A 15,000-nucleotide genomic window follows, 5' to 3' on the forward strand; every position below is an offset into this window, starting at 1 on the left:
GGGCAGGGAGAGACACACAGGGAGTAAGTCCACACAAGTTCCTGGCAAAAACTTTTAGTTGCATTTTTCTGAGTTTAATCAGTAAGCTATATTAAAGTGACAGTTACCATTTGAGGAAGCCAGAGTTTGATCAGTCAGCCACAACCAGTTTGGGTGTCTTCCACTGATGCATGGCCCCCAAGGAAGCAGTCATTTGGTCATCTATCACATGTGGCTGAATCACTGGATATCCGCCGTCCCCCTCCCCCATCCCTGTTAAGCAGAAGGCCGGGCAGGAGAGTGGCCTGCAGCCCAAGCGGGACCTCTTATAGGGACCTGCCAATTAGCTGCTGACCAATCGCAGGCAGCACCTAGTACCTAAGTCACATGACAGGGCAGTCCCTATGACTGCAGGATTTCTGAATTACTGGGGTTACACAAAGGACACTCATTCAGGAAAAGAGAAAAAAAAAAAACCTTAAGCCAGAAACAGAAAACGCCCAGGCTGTGACAACTCCAGCTTTAAAACAGGGAACACCCGAGCCTCACAGAGAGAGAGCCACAACCAAGTTAGGATAGAAATCAGAGGAATGACTGGCACATATTAAAAAATAATCCCTAAGCAGAAACTAAGTTTACAAACCCACTTCAGCTACAAATCTACTCCTCCTTCCCCTTCCTCCGTAGTCTCCACAACAATTTTACATTCTAAACTTATTTTTAAAAGCTCCAGTGAGCCTCTGCAAAGGCTCTGTAAGAAAATGTCAGACACATGAATCCTCTCTCCCCACAACCCCTCAAAACACCTCTAAAAAGATTCAAAGATTGCCAAAAAAGTTTCTTAAATGAAATACTTTTCTTTCAAAATGTTTGGTTAAATCGGACTAAATTAAACATTGTCAAGTCAAATTTGTTTGGTAACTACCAAATCATACACTTACCCCCTTCTCTCTCCTGTAATCATTTGACTGTTCACATGAAGAACATTCTTGTTAAGTAAATGAGTCTCCCCCTTAGGAAACTAGCTACCAATTTATTTTTTTTTACCTTCCCTAATTTATTTCTTAAATATTTGTTATGTCCTATGAAAAATTCAACTGTGACTATTCCTACCATTTCTTTGACCACCCACCCAGCCCTTCCCCGGCAGAATGGTACTTACAAATGTTCTGTTAGGGTCTGTCAGTTTCTCCCCTATCCCCGACATCTGAAGTCAACATATGGGCTCAGCTTTATCCTTCAAACCTAAAGGCCCTATTTTGATCGTGCAAAGCTGCAACAGCTCCTTCTCTGAAGCAAACCCAGAACACTGTGCTGCTTGCCATTCCCAATTTATGGAAGGAAGTGTATGTCAAACAACCCAGGTGATGACTCAGACTGCCTCCCCCAGCCACATTTTCCCTAGAATGGGAGGGTAGTATAAGTGCAGCCCATTTAGATGTGACTCAGTTTTATTAGATTGATGATTGTAGTTAATCTGACAAGCTCACATTTTTCTTTTATAACTTGTGCATTTCAGGATCAGAATGCATGTTCTAAATGGTTTCAAAAAACTGGATCATGTAAACTAGAATGTTGCACGATTACTTTTGAGGTATGGCCAGTCTCTGATTCTATTCCTAAATACTTAAAATTTCAGAATTATTTGTTGAAAATTTTACAACTGAGGCAATCAAACGTTTGCATTCACATGACAGTAGCAAACAGTTTTTATATGTTTAGGTCTGCTAGAGGCTTTTAACATGGTGAACTCAGACTCTTTCGGTCCTCAGAACCCAAGTTTAAGTCTCTAAGTCTGGGGCCCATGTGGCAGGTTCTTCAGGAAGTGGTCGGGTACATGAGAGCCATGTTGCAGTTTTCACTTTTGCATTTACTGCAATTCACATTCTCAACTGAGTTACTCACACACAAGCACACATGCAATACAACCACATCACATACACACTAATCTGTACAGTCCTTTAATCCCAACCTGCCTAAAAGCTGCAAAATAAACACTTGAAAACCATCAAAATGTCATGTGAAAATTCCAATTAAATAAATTGGCATGCCTAAACGTCTTCCTCCTCAGTAAAAAATTTACTATCTAGATAGGGGTGGCATTACATGGAATAAATTGTTCCCAGGTATTACGCAGACAGGAAGAATGCAGTAATAAGAAGTGCTATTACCCACACAGAAAATCTGGAAGGCTCAGTCTAAGTAGTTTAACTAGTTTATCTTTTCAGCATACTTCCTTTAACCTTGAACAAAGTCAGCAACTGCTCGGACCAAGGCTTGACATGAAATGTTGATTACGCCTTGATGGACAACTAATTTTATTAAATAGAGAAAACGTTCTATTTCCATAATATGTAAAAATGTTCATATATATAATTTTTAAATTGGTAGAAGAGTAAAGAAGAGGTATACACCTAAAACAGTGAAAAACAAGTCAGGAGTTGACTATTCACTTTAAGAAAAAGATTCTCTTTGGGTTAAAGAAGTACAAATTGGTAGTTAATAGATGGTCATGGGGATGGGGAGCATGGCATAGGGAATACAGTTAATGTTAATGTAATGGCTAGGTGGAGAGCCAGAGGAAAGAGCAATTAGGGGGATTATTTTATAAACAATATAAATGTCTAAATAATGTACTATATATACTAGAAACTAATAATGAAATAAAATTTTTAAAAAAGATTGTCTTTAGGATTTTACTAGAATAAATCTCACATTAAATTTATATATAGAAGTGATTTTCAGAAATTAAATTGACACAAAACTATTTAGAAGTAAATTTCCAAATTATATTTTTGAAGTCTTTCTATCTTAACTATGTGCACATATTTCTTATGCAGTTATTAAAACTTATTCATACTTTAACAGGAATGTGTTAATCTAGTACTGAATGAGTAAAATTTTATTAGCTTAAAGAAAGTTACCTTTCCACAGTACGTAGAGAACATAAAATCTATAATTATAAGGCTTTCAATGGAAATAAACATAGACTACGAAAACAGAATGTTAATAAAATCAAACACCTAAAACTTCTGCCATCTAAAAGAATCTATATAACAGATTTTAAAAGCCTGGAGCCAGACTTTCTGGGGTTTGAAACTTGACTCTGCTATTCCTAGCTATCTATGGCACCTGAGTTAAAAAGCTAATACCGTACTTACACCCAAATTTTTGACTGTGCAGGAGATTGACACACCTAACCCTTGCTTTCTTCAAGGGTCAATGTATATATAAGTGCTGAGGACAGCAGCTGCCTGACAGTGAGCACTATGTAAGGGGTAGGTATTCTATTATCATTATCATCCCATCTCTACTCCTTAACTACTCTTTGCATCATTGTTTTGAGTAATAATACACACCTTAGCCATTCTCTAAATAACATTTCTGCATGAGAAAAATACAATTCTATAACTTTTGTTTTAAAAAAAAGATTCGCTTGTAACTATTTTATTAACGATGACAAACAACTAGTGAATTCATATTTTCCTCCCAAAGTTTCAGTGGTTTAAATATGTGTCTGATTTTACATCTGACATCTGTTTGGGTCTTTCTGTCCAAACTTCTCAGAATTTCCAAAGCCAGCACAGAATCGGGCTGAGTCCAGTAAGGGAAACTATTCAAGACATTCCATTCCAGTTGACCCAAATGGGTCAAGACATAGAACCTCATCAGCCAGGGAGAAGATGAACAGGTCAAATACTGGAGGAAACACTATAGCTTCGTCCGGGGCAGCGTGCTGCCCTTGACATCAACAAGAGGCCCTCAAACAGGGGTTCAGGAAGTGGTTTCAGACCCAGAAAAAAGTACCTGAGATCCACTGTTTATTCTCTCTACGGGGTCCTGACTAAAACTCCACCACAGTTACCCTAGGGGAAAACCATGGAATGGAGGGTGTGTAGGAGGTACAAAAAGAAACCTCAGCATGCATTCTTTCCTCCACTGTCTTTCATTAAGAAATTTCATTTATTAAAGGAGAAAACTATATGGATATCCATTTGAAAACTATATGAAGAAATTCAAGCATCTCACAAATCCTTCAGTTACAAAAGCTAATCATTTCCAACTAGCATATAACATATTTGGAGAATGATAAAAAGGACAGCAACCAGTCATATCTGAGGTATAGGCAAGCTTTATAAATATGGAACTCCTCAAATACAGTACTCAGTACTGCTCTGAAGGATAAGAGAATTCTGTTTCATTTGAGGGTGAGCAACTGCTTCAACTTGTCTTTATCCAAGCAATATTTCTGAGACAGATGGTAACTTAATGAGGGAAAAGCCAGCAAAATAGAGAAGGTGGTTAGGATTACAAATGAATGTTTAGGGGAAGGCTTGAATCCATTCCCCTCCATGTGGGAGCTCAGTTTGAAGACACACAGAGACCTGATTCAACAATTCATTTAAAGGCAGGTTTGGAGCTCCAGCGTGAAATTTCCTCTCAAACCCAGCGAGGTCCCCAATCTTTTTCGCACCATGGACCGGTGCTCCTATGAGAATCTAATGCCTGATGATCTGAGGTAGAGCTGAGGTGGTGATGCTAGCGCTGGGGAGCAGCAGCAAATACAGATGAAGCTTCACTCGCTCGACAGACGCTCACTTCCTACTGTGCCGCCAAGGTTCCTAACAGACCACTGACTGGTACCAGTCAGTGGCCCGAGGCTTGGGGACCCCTGCTCTAAACTACCAAATCATCCAACTGTGTCAGATTCCTACAAACCAGAACTGCAAGTCAGGATGCAGACAGACAGCCTGGATTCCAATACTGGCTCTTAGGATTATTACCTATGGGACCTTGAGAAAGCCATTTCATTTCACCAAGGCTTTTGTTTTATCTGGAGAATGGGAATAAATGAGGAAATACAAGGAAGGAATGGAAATCACTGTCCCAATAATGTCTGCCACCACCATCAGCTCACTAAGGGTGACCCGCCACACTCAAGACAAATATTCCAACTCTTCACAGGGAAAAAAGCAATCTTAGGCTTCCAGGTCACATTGTTTATTTGAAGGATGACAAAGTGACTTTATCATCTGTTTTACAATGATCAAAAATCGTTGGGCAGCTGCTAGATTTATTGTTTGATTATAGCAAATTATCCTACTTTGAGATCAGAAGATTAGTTTTATATATAGTATATGTGAGATTTCCAATATTAGAAAATTTTCATAGAAACCTAACTATGTGGCTATTGTATGCCTCTCTACAGACATGCACACGAACTATGTCTAGACTTATATAAGACAATCTCAACATTTCTTTATGAGAGCTTGCCTCTGTTCCAGGCTTTTCATGTTATATAAGTAGCCACTCTGCCTGAGGTCTTCCCGCAATGATTTCAGACCTAAGCAGTATACTCCACTCAGAAAAGTTTTATTAGTTGTCTTCTTTCCCCACCCATTTTAAAGAACGAACTGACTCAGTTTTTTGATGGCCACACCACTGGGTGGGAGTGAATATAGGAGTGGGTAGGGTGGGAGAAAGGGACGATGAGGAGAAGGTGGGGGTGCGAGCCAAGAGCTGAATCACAGCCATATGAGTAATCTTGGGCTTTTTTTTCCCTTCCTAAGGGCATGAATCAAATTAAGCTTGTTTTGCTATGAGTGAAGGAAGAGGAATATAATAGCATGAATCAGAGCAATTATCAAATACGCGGCACTCACTAAAAATTAATTACAATCACTGCTTTCTCTTACATGTCTGCCATAAGATGCTAGAGAGCTTTTGCTAATCAATATAATCCTTTACAAAAATTATTAAGAGTTTGAACTTAATTCTCACCCTCTTCCCTTTAAAAATTTTCCTTTACACATGAATTTCAGAAACAGGAATTATTTTGGGGCTTCTGTGAGATAATATATGGCCCTACGAGATAAGTGTGAATGAAAGCAATGTGGCTAATACTGGATAGAGACCAGGTTATACACTATCCAGTCACAAGCTCTGGAAATAAAGTACTGAGTTTATGATAACAATTGCCCAGAAATGAGTTTAATCTCTGAAGAGCATTCCAAAGGGAATGCTGTACAAAACAACAAACCCTCAGGGAAAAGGGGCATTCTTTCATAATAGTTTTTGGTGACAATAAAGTTGTCATACGAAACTTGTGAAATGCCTTAATGCTAAAATAAGTGGATTCTTATCAGTTTAAGGATTTATTAGGAGTGATGTTGAGAAAAGGAGGGATCGAAACATAAAATCGGGTTGTTGTTTTTTTTTTGTTTTTGTTTTTTGTAATTTACGTAGAGAGTGCGAGCATAGTTCAGTTCTTTGCAGACAGTGTATGTATCTAACCAAACATAGAGAAAGGCATTTCCTTTTCTGCCATATTCTTTAACTCAAACTATTTAGTAATTTGTGGAATATAAATATTACCATGGGGAAAAATTGGCTATCTATCTAAAGAGAAAGACTTGAAAACCAATTATTTTCTACTCCCAGCAAATCTATGCATTAAAAAATCAAGAGGGTTTTTTTTGAACTCTACTGATACATTTACATTTTTTACAACACCAACCATCTAAAATGCATTCTTTTTTGTTATCTGTTCATGATCTTTTTTCCTTTTAAACACAAGTATGGATATTCTGTAGATAGGCAAATGCTACCTATGAATTTAGTGTCCTTACAGAATGTTCCACACAGAAGCTCAAGGAGAATAATATCTTAACACACTGTCAAGTTTTCCAAAGTTCATTTCTATTCATGGGACAGTATTTATTTGTGCTATCACAACTTTTATTGGGGTCTCCAAATAAATTATTTCAAGACCACTCTGAATAAGCGAAAGCTTTTAACTTTACTATGTCTATACATTTCTCAATTTGGAAGTTTTAATCTATAATGACAAGCTTTTTAGGAATGACAATTTGTATCCCAGGTTTAACTATTTCCAAATCTGTCTACATACCATTAATATTTTAGTGATTGTAGTCAATGTATTTACATAATCTACAAAGATATGTCAATATTGGGTTCAAACAAAATGAGCCAGATCTGTCTTCGGACTAGGTGATTTGGATTTCTACCTCAAGCCCCACAAGTTCCCTGCCACCCAATCCCAACCAAGTTAAAGATATTGCAATATTTGATTTACTACCTTTCAAGTCAGTACTCTCCCTACCTAGAATCTCTAGTTTCTTATGTAGTAGAAATAATATTGCCAAACCTAATTTTGTCACATCCTGACCTGTTTCTATTTCAAAAGGCTAGAAGTGTCTAGAAATTTTCAATACATAGTTAGTTCTTTCTCTTTTTGAAAATATTCTAAATCGTTAAGTGCAGAAGACTCAAAAATAGGTCTTATTAATTCTGAGTTCAAGTCCTCTGAAAGTCCTTGAGGATTATCTGCATGGGTTTTTCATGCTTCCCAATATATCAAATGTTTGGGGCTGGAGGTAGGGGATGGGGTAGTTATATTCTCATGTTTTACCAGAATGTTCAAAGGCATAATTGATGCTAAGTGTAAATGAATTAAAGACTTCATAAATCAGTCACTATGCTAAGGGGACCTGGTTCTCATGTGGCAGTAGAGAAGAAGAATCAGAAACAACACAAAGACAACTTGGAGGCCAGGCATCCAAGCAAGGCAAGTGGTGGTGGTGGTGGTGGTGGTAGTGGTCTTGGGTGGGAGGTGGTGGTGGTCTTGGCTGGGAGGTGGTGAAGTAAAGGAGTCAGTGGAGCAGAAACTAAGATGTGACTAGTACTGGGCTCTAGCTGGGGAGATGGGGGTATCGGGATCTCTCATGATGCAGACCACACCCTAGACGTCTGGCTTGTGAAAGGGAATAAATAATAGAAATAAGAAAAGGCACTATTTCATTTTTTTAAATATAATTTTTAATTGTGAGCTTTTGTTTCCAATCTTGTACAAAGTCCTCGTCGTCATATTTTTCCTATACTGTATCTCTCAGCTCACTCTTGAATTTACCTGATCCATCACTATCCTTTCCCCGGGATGTGGGCAAGCTATCAAAAAACTGCAACCTGTGGAGAATGGCTGAAACTACAATGAAAGTGAGGGGACGTTAAACTGCTACAGGATTAAAGGTTCTAGACGTATTTAAGTTGAAGGAGGGAGAGAAAGCACAGAGGAATGTGTTTGTTGCCTGATGTGTAGGTGAAAAAGTCCTATCACATGGAAAATGGACTGAGACTCTAAGCAGAAGAGGGTCTTATGAATAGCTTTTATAGGAACCTGGTAGGGATGATAAAGGGGGAAGTCACCCTATCCAATGGGTTTGTGATTCTAGAACTCCAAGTTGCTCTATTCCAAGAGTTTCGTAGAGTATTTTAAACCACTCTGAAATAGCTTCTTTAGAAGAAAGCTTGTGCTGAATGAAAAATCAACAAAGAGTTCCTCTGCTGGAGAGTTGTAGGTCACGAATTAATTTAACCTAATTATTTCCTCTATGAGATGACAATCAATGTCTCAATCTCTCTATAAATATCTCTGCCTCCAATCACATCTCCTGTGACCAGGAACCCTCCTAAAGTGCGGCGACTGGTTATATAGTATGACAACAATTATTTTTCCTTTATATTCCTACCCCAAACAGGTCATTGAAAAAGAATATGATCCATTAAAAACTGCGGTTGTGCTATAGTTATAGGAGAAAGCTGGGTGATGGATGAGTGAGTCTCCTCCATACTATTTTTGGAACTTCTAAGGAGACTATAATTATTTCAAAAGAAAAAGTTGAAAATCAAAACCTGCAGCTCTCTGAAAAAATTATCTACAAACTATTCATAACAAACCAAAGTCGAAACTCATTTTTGGATAATCAGTCCCAATAATGCTAACTTGCTACTTAATGCTAGAGAAAGACATTCAGTAGAAAAACCAAGAAACCATAATAATCCAACAACCTGGGTAAACCTCTCCCTTTAGGTTAAATGCATATGGAAGAATAACGTTTGGTATCTTAAAAACTAAAATGTAAACTAATGTAATATAAAATGTAAAGCTATAAATGGCAAAATTAAGATTTATACATTAGTTGTATAAGTCTAAGATCTAGAAAAGAGACCCACTCTATTTCATTTAACCTAAAATGTCATCGATTGTAGATACTCCACCTTTTTTTATGTGCCAGTAGGAAAGAAACAAATTTGCCTATGAACTATGACACAATGTCTTAAAGACAGCCCTGAGTGACAGTCAAACTAGCTTTTTATTGCTTTGTTCTGAGACATTTAGTGATTTCTCCCGCCTTCACTTGCATTGCTTGGCATGAGACTAACTGGCAGTCTTTCTGCATGTATCTCAGCAAAAAATAACAGAGCTTCAACTACCTGTTTTCCTAGTTGCTGTGTCAAAGAAAATGAGGAATTTCAGTCATTTCTTTAACAATGCACATTTGCTTCACTAATATAAAATTTACTCCCTACTGTTCTCATGACTTTCTTTCTATGTTAACAATTACATTTTGTTTTGAAGCAAATAAAATTTTATTTCAATTAATGTAATCGTATTGAGAGCATATCAAACAGCATGTACCCTCGGCCATATAGAGAACTTAACAATACAACTCAACTAAACTGTTGGCCATGAGAACTGCTATGACCAACTCCGTGAATGCATGGTCAACAACAACTGCATCATGACCACCGCCTGTCAGATGGTGATTGTGAGAGGCTGTCTGTTCTAATATGCATCCTAATCTAACAAATGGTCAAATGGGGGATACAGGGGGCATTGTAGAATATAAAAAATATCAGAGATGCTGTAGGTCTTCTTTCAGGTGGGGGAAATCCTCATTTCCCACAGCCTATTTCTGTCCATTTTGTCCAGGTAATTCATTCAATCATTCAAATATTTTTATTGAGTACTACTAACTTCCAAGTACCATGCTAGGTTCAGGGGATTATAGCAATTAAAAGAGACAAAAATCTCTGACCTCACAGAGTTTCCAGTCCAGAGGGAAAGGACACACAATCAAATAAATGTAAAATATGCTAGTTGGTGATGAGATCACCAGCAGGATAGAGAAAGCAAGCAATGCCTTATACTTCGGAATGCTTTCTTTGAAGGAAATTTGTGAGAAAGCCCAATATGTAAAAAAGATCAAAGCAAGTTATCTCTTAGAAGCTACAAGAGCTCCTATAGGTGGTTCTGTTTTCGGCTGCCTGTCCCTAGCCTTAAACCCCAGGAGCACTCAGCCTTTAGAGCACTTAGAAAGAGAGACAGGTGTGCTTTCCAAGGTGAGCAGCACCCATAAGCATGTAGTAATGGGCCCACTAGAAAGGGCCCACTAGGTAGGAAGAACTACATAGACACAGGTGCGGAGGCAGAAACAATGCCCTGGGTGTGCTTAGGGTACAAAAATTTACACAACTGTCAGGAACGGGGAGTTCGTGGATGAGAGGATTAGTTAAAATTGGCACCATAATTATCCTTTTGTGACTTAAATTCTAATCTTAAAGAGCAGGCAGCAGATGTCCAAGTCAACTGAGCCATGTGGCGGTGGACTGAGAAGGGCTGAATGAAGGATGAAGATCCATAGCTCAAGAGTATTGCCCACTACCAAGGAGACACACATCTCATCCTAGCCTGGCTTCTTTTCCCAGCTCTCACCCCAGGATCCCCATCCCATATGGTGGTCCCTACAAAAGGAAGCACATGAAGATGGAGGATCCCAAACAAGATGCTCCCAAGGGCTAAAATACCAAATAAAAACAAGAGAGGAAAGCCAGGGAAGGTTGTAGAACATGTGCCTCTGCTTACCATGGAATACGTTTGTCAACACCACCCTCCTACATTTCCCTGACTTTTACCATGTGGGGATGTAGGTTCAGGGAGCCAAATCTCCCAGTTTTTCAAGAGAAAGAAACACTACAGTATTCATAGCACTATGTGGGCCCCCCCCAAAAAACATACTACAGGCCAGTGTGTATTCCTACATTAGAAGAAGGATCAGAGTCTGCCTTGTCCCATCATCTTGCCCAGGGTCCATAATACATATGCATTCAATACATATCTGTTAAAGAAAAAAAATCAAAATCACTAAGTAAATGGGGAGTGCAACTGCAGTTCCATATCAAAGTGCCAGAAGGTGCTACATCTATCTACAGCCTCAAAAGGGAGTGAGGACCTAGGTTCCCACTCTCTGCCCTTCAGAGCCTGGTCCTTGCCATAGAACTAGAATGGATGTATGTGTGCATATTCATAGGGTTGTTAGAAACATCTCTGAAGCTCTTACATCAAAATTATTTCTGGGGTTTTGGAGGTGTATACCAAGTCTCTGCTCTCAGTAGCTCTGGTTGGATTTTATAGAAAGTCAAGTGTCAGGTTCGAGTGATCAGTGAGTTCCAAGATGGACAGGGTGAAAGTTCCACCGAAGGAGTAAAGTATCCTGTACATCAGAAAGAAACAGCTCTTACAAGGTTAACAAGGAGATAGCACCAGAAATCCAAATACTGAATCAAGATATTTAATCAGAGCTTCAGGGCAAAGACCAAAATTCCCCAGAAATGAGCAGATCTCAGAATTGCCAAGACTGAAGAAATTCTTGATCCTCTTTCTGAGAGCATGCAAGACTTTGAGAGATGGTTCCATACCCAGCATACGAAGATTGTTCAGGGCAATAGAAGGTTTGGGCCAATTTTTAGAGAAAAGGAAAAAAAATATATGGCTTAAGAGGAAAAGCAAAAGACAGGTTTCATTGGAAAAGTCCATTTACCAGAGGGTTTATGAGAGCCAGGTCTAGGTGGATCAGCACTCACTAGTCACAGCTAAGGAATTTCTATCTCTGCCCCTCAAACACTCACACTTATCTTTATCTTCTACTCCCTTTATCTTCTATTCACCCCAGACAGGTCTTAAAAGTTGATCCCATGCCATGCCTGCCTTTCCACTTGGCCTCTAGGTATATTCAGATCTTCCCCTTGACCTTACCAACAGTAGTACTGGAACAGGTTTAGTATGATCTATTTCTGCTGACTTTTTGTGTTCATTATGAAAACTCTTAAAAGCATGGACAAAAGTAGAGATAATAGCATAATGAACCCCATATATGTTCAATTGGTTTCAAAGATTATTTTTGCCAATATTGTTTCATCTAGTCTCTCCACTGTTGTTTTTTCTTCCTCATTTTAAAAGTTAATGAAATAGGTATTAGAGGGCAAGTGCCTCACTCAGAACCACCCTGTTAGAGGCAGATAAGATTAAAACTCAGATCAATTTAAAAAAAAAATGTAGAAGGTTCTTTTGGGATTAAAACTGCGGGAAAACAAAATAAGATCGACCCTGAGTAAAAATCACTTACCACTCTTCGGTAAATTCTCTCACCACATTGTTAAGATCATTAGGAAAATAGGTGATGTAAATCTTTACCAAGAGATGTATTTTAAAAATATTATTTCAAATGGTCAGATTGTCTTGTATTTTTCTGTGTAATTTAAATTATCAGCAAACGGAAGACTAATATTCGGTAAACCACCACAACAAAAATCAGTATGTCCATGTTGAATAACGGGAAGGGAGGGAGCAATTGGGAGGATCGTTTTATGATGTCTAACCAATGTACTATATAGATATAGATGTCTAACCAATGTACTATATACTTGAAACTAATTTAAATAAATAAATTTTTAAAAAATAATATGGGAAAAAGGCTTAATTTTTTAAATTGAAATTCAATTACTATAACTGAGAAGAGAGCTCAATTATAAAGAGTTCTATTTGTGCTATCTTATACCCATATATACCCTTTTTTTGGTGGATATAGTGGTGGCATCTTTTTTAATATAATTTTAAAAGGGCAGAGACTATTTCTTTTCCAGGTAACTAAAGCACAATTCTTAATCAAAACCAAGAAACAGACATCTGGTCTCCCGGGACTATGATAAAATGTTTTGTTTTATAAAATCAGCACACTATACATTATTGTATTTGCTGTCCCCTCCATCTGCCCTTTCAATTCTGGCTAAATCCCGTCACCTTTCTCTACCGCATCCCAAAGTGTCTAAAATACTGACACTTGCTAGGTGCTCAAAAATATTTCGGATACACAGAATGAACCTCTGTTGGGTTTGACGCTCCTCTCACTCTTCACAAACCTTAACTTTCTCAGCTTTTCAGCTCTTTTCTCTTGCCCCAGCTACATTAAATTTCTTCATTGATTTTAATGTTCTGACATTTAAAATAGTGGTAAATGCTCCAAAATGTCTAAGGACGATGTATTGAGCCAGATACTATGGGTATATTACCTCTTACAAATCAATGACTACTTGGAACACTAAAGAAAGGAACTTGTTTGAATAGCAGATAGGAGCACAGAACCTTTAAACAGCTGAGGACTTGCGCCTTGTAAATTAACCTTTGAATCTCCAGGCACAAGCTAAACAAACATTTAAAAATAGAACTTACGTGTTTATTTATAAGAACCACATATTAATGCCACTTGATGCTAACAAAACTGTATCCTTACAGTATATTATATTCTGAATTCGCAACTCTATGAATTTTATGTTTAGTAACAATCTAAACAATGTTCATACACTGTAGCACTCCTTACTAGTTGATGGATCTAAAGCTCAGGGGCAATGTAATAGCAGCCTTTTGGACAAAAGAATATTTTACACAAAATACCAGCTAATTATTACTTCCATGATGGAGAAATCAACTGGAAGTGGAAAAGATCATAATTATACTGTGAAAAATTTGACCTTGAGAAAAAGTAATGTATCCTGAAAGTAAAAACTTAAAAAATAATGGATCCTGATGGTGTACACCTGAAACTAATATAATATTGTATGTTAGCTATATTTTAATAAAAATCTTTTTAAAAAATAACGAACCTCGGAAATCACATGTAAATCCTTTTGTTAATAATCTATAGTTTCTAGTCCTCGAGATGTCTAGAAATAGTATTTAGATATACCTATTTGATAAGATGGGTCAATCAGGCTAAAGTTTCTCCCATACATCTCAGTTGGGCAGGGAGGACTTTGGTTTTAATTTATTTTCTGTGTTAATTTTAAGTCATGGTTACTCAACATTAGCACTGTTGACATTTGGAGTCAGATCATTTGGTGCGGGGGGGCAATGTTCTGTGCCTTGTAGGATGTTTAGCAGCATCCCTGCCTCCCTCCATCTACTAGATGCCAATAGCATCTCCACTCCCCAATCGTGACAACCAAAAAAACAAATAAACAAAGAAACAACAACAACAACGAACACAATTCCAGATATTGCCAAATGTTCCCTAAGGAGCAAAGTCATCCACAGTTGAAAACCACTATTTTAAGTCCCCAAACACAGATATCCATCGATGCAGCCTCTCCTCGTCATCCTTCACCCAACAAAAGCCAGACTCAATGAATAACTTATGCTTCCGAGAAGACGCAAAAAATGTTGGTTCCCACTCTTCCTCTATGTTAAGGAATTTATAGCTTCCTAAGCAGATCTGTCCCTTTCATGTATCTTATTTTATTTAATTTTTTTTTTCAATTACAATTGATGTACAATATTATGTTTCAGGTATACAACATAATGATTAGACATTTAAACAACTTACGAAGTGATCACCCCAATAAATCTAGCACCCATCTGACACCACACAGTTATTGTAATATTGCTGACTATACTCTTTATGCCATACTTTACATTCCCATGACTATTTCATAACTATCAATTTGTACTTAATCCCTTCACCTTTTCACTCATAACTCCAACCCTCCTCCCACCTGGCAACCTTCAAAATGTTCTATCTGGGAGTTTGTTTTGTTTATTCATTTATTGTTCTTTAGACTCAACATATAAGTGAAATTATGTTATTTATCCTTCTCTGATTTACATCACTCAGGAAAATACTCTCTAGGTCCATCTATGTTATTGCAGATGTACCATCAGGTGCCTTACTTGAAAGATAAGTTCATATATTTTGAATATGGCATTGCATTCAGAACATAACTAAAATATTTGATTCCTTCTATTTTTCCTCTCCTTAAGAGGAATGCAAGCCTTAATTTTTAGGAAGACCGGGAATAAATGAATACTTAGTACTTTAAAGAAAAGGC

General features: G+C 37.7%; 1 long non-coding RNA gene across 14 annotated transcripts in view; it reads right to left on the bottom strand.

Moving 5' to 3' along the window:
• Window positions 1-15,000, bottom strand: part of LOC107195316 — a 173,908-nt gene that overhangs the window by 93,554 nt on the left and 65,354 nt on the right. The gene's annotated exons all lie outside the window — the stretch shown is intronic.

Source organism: Pteropus alecto, unplaced genomic scaffold (assembly GCF_000325575.1).
Source record: "Pteropus alecto unplaced genomic scaffold, ASM32557v1 scaffold392, whole genome shotgun sequence".
Lineage (NCBI taxonomy): Eukaryota > Metazoa > Chordata > Mammalia > Chiroptera > Pteropodidae > Pteropus > Pteropus alecto.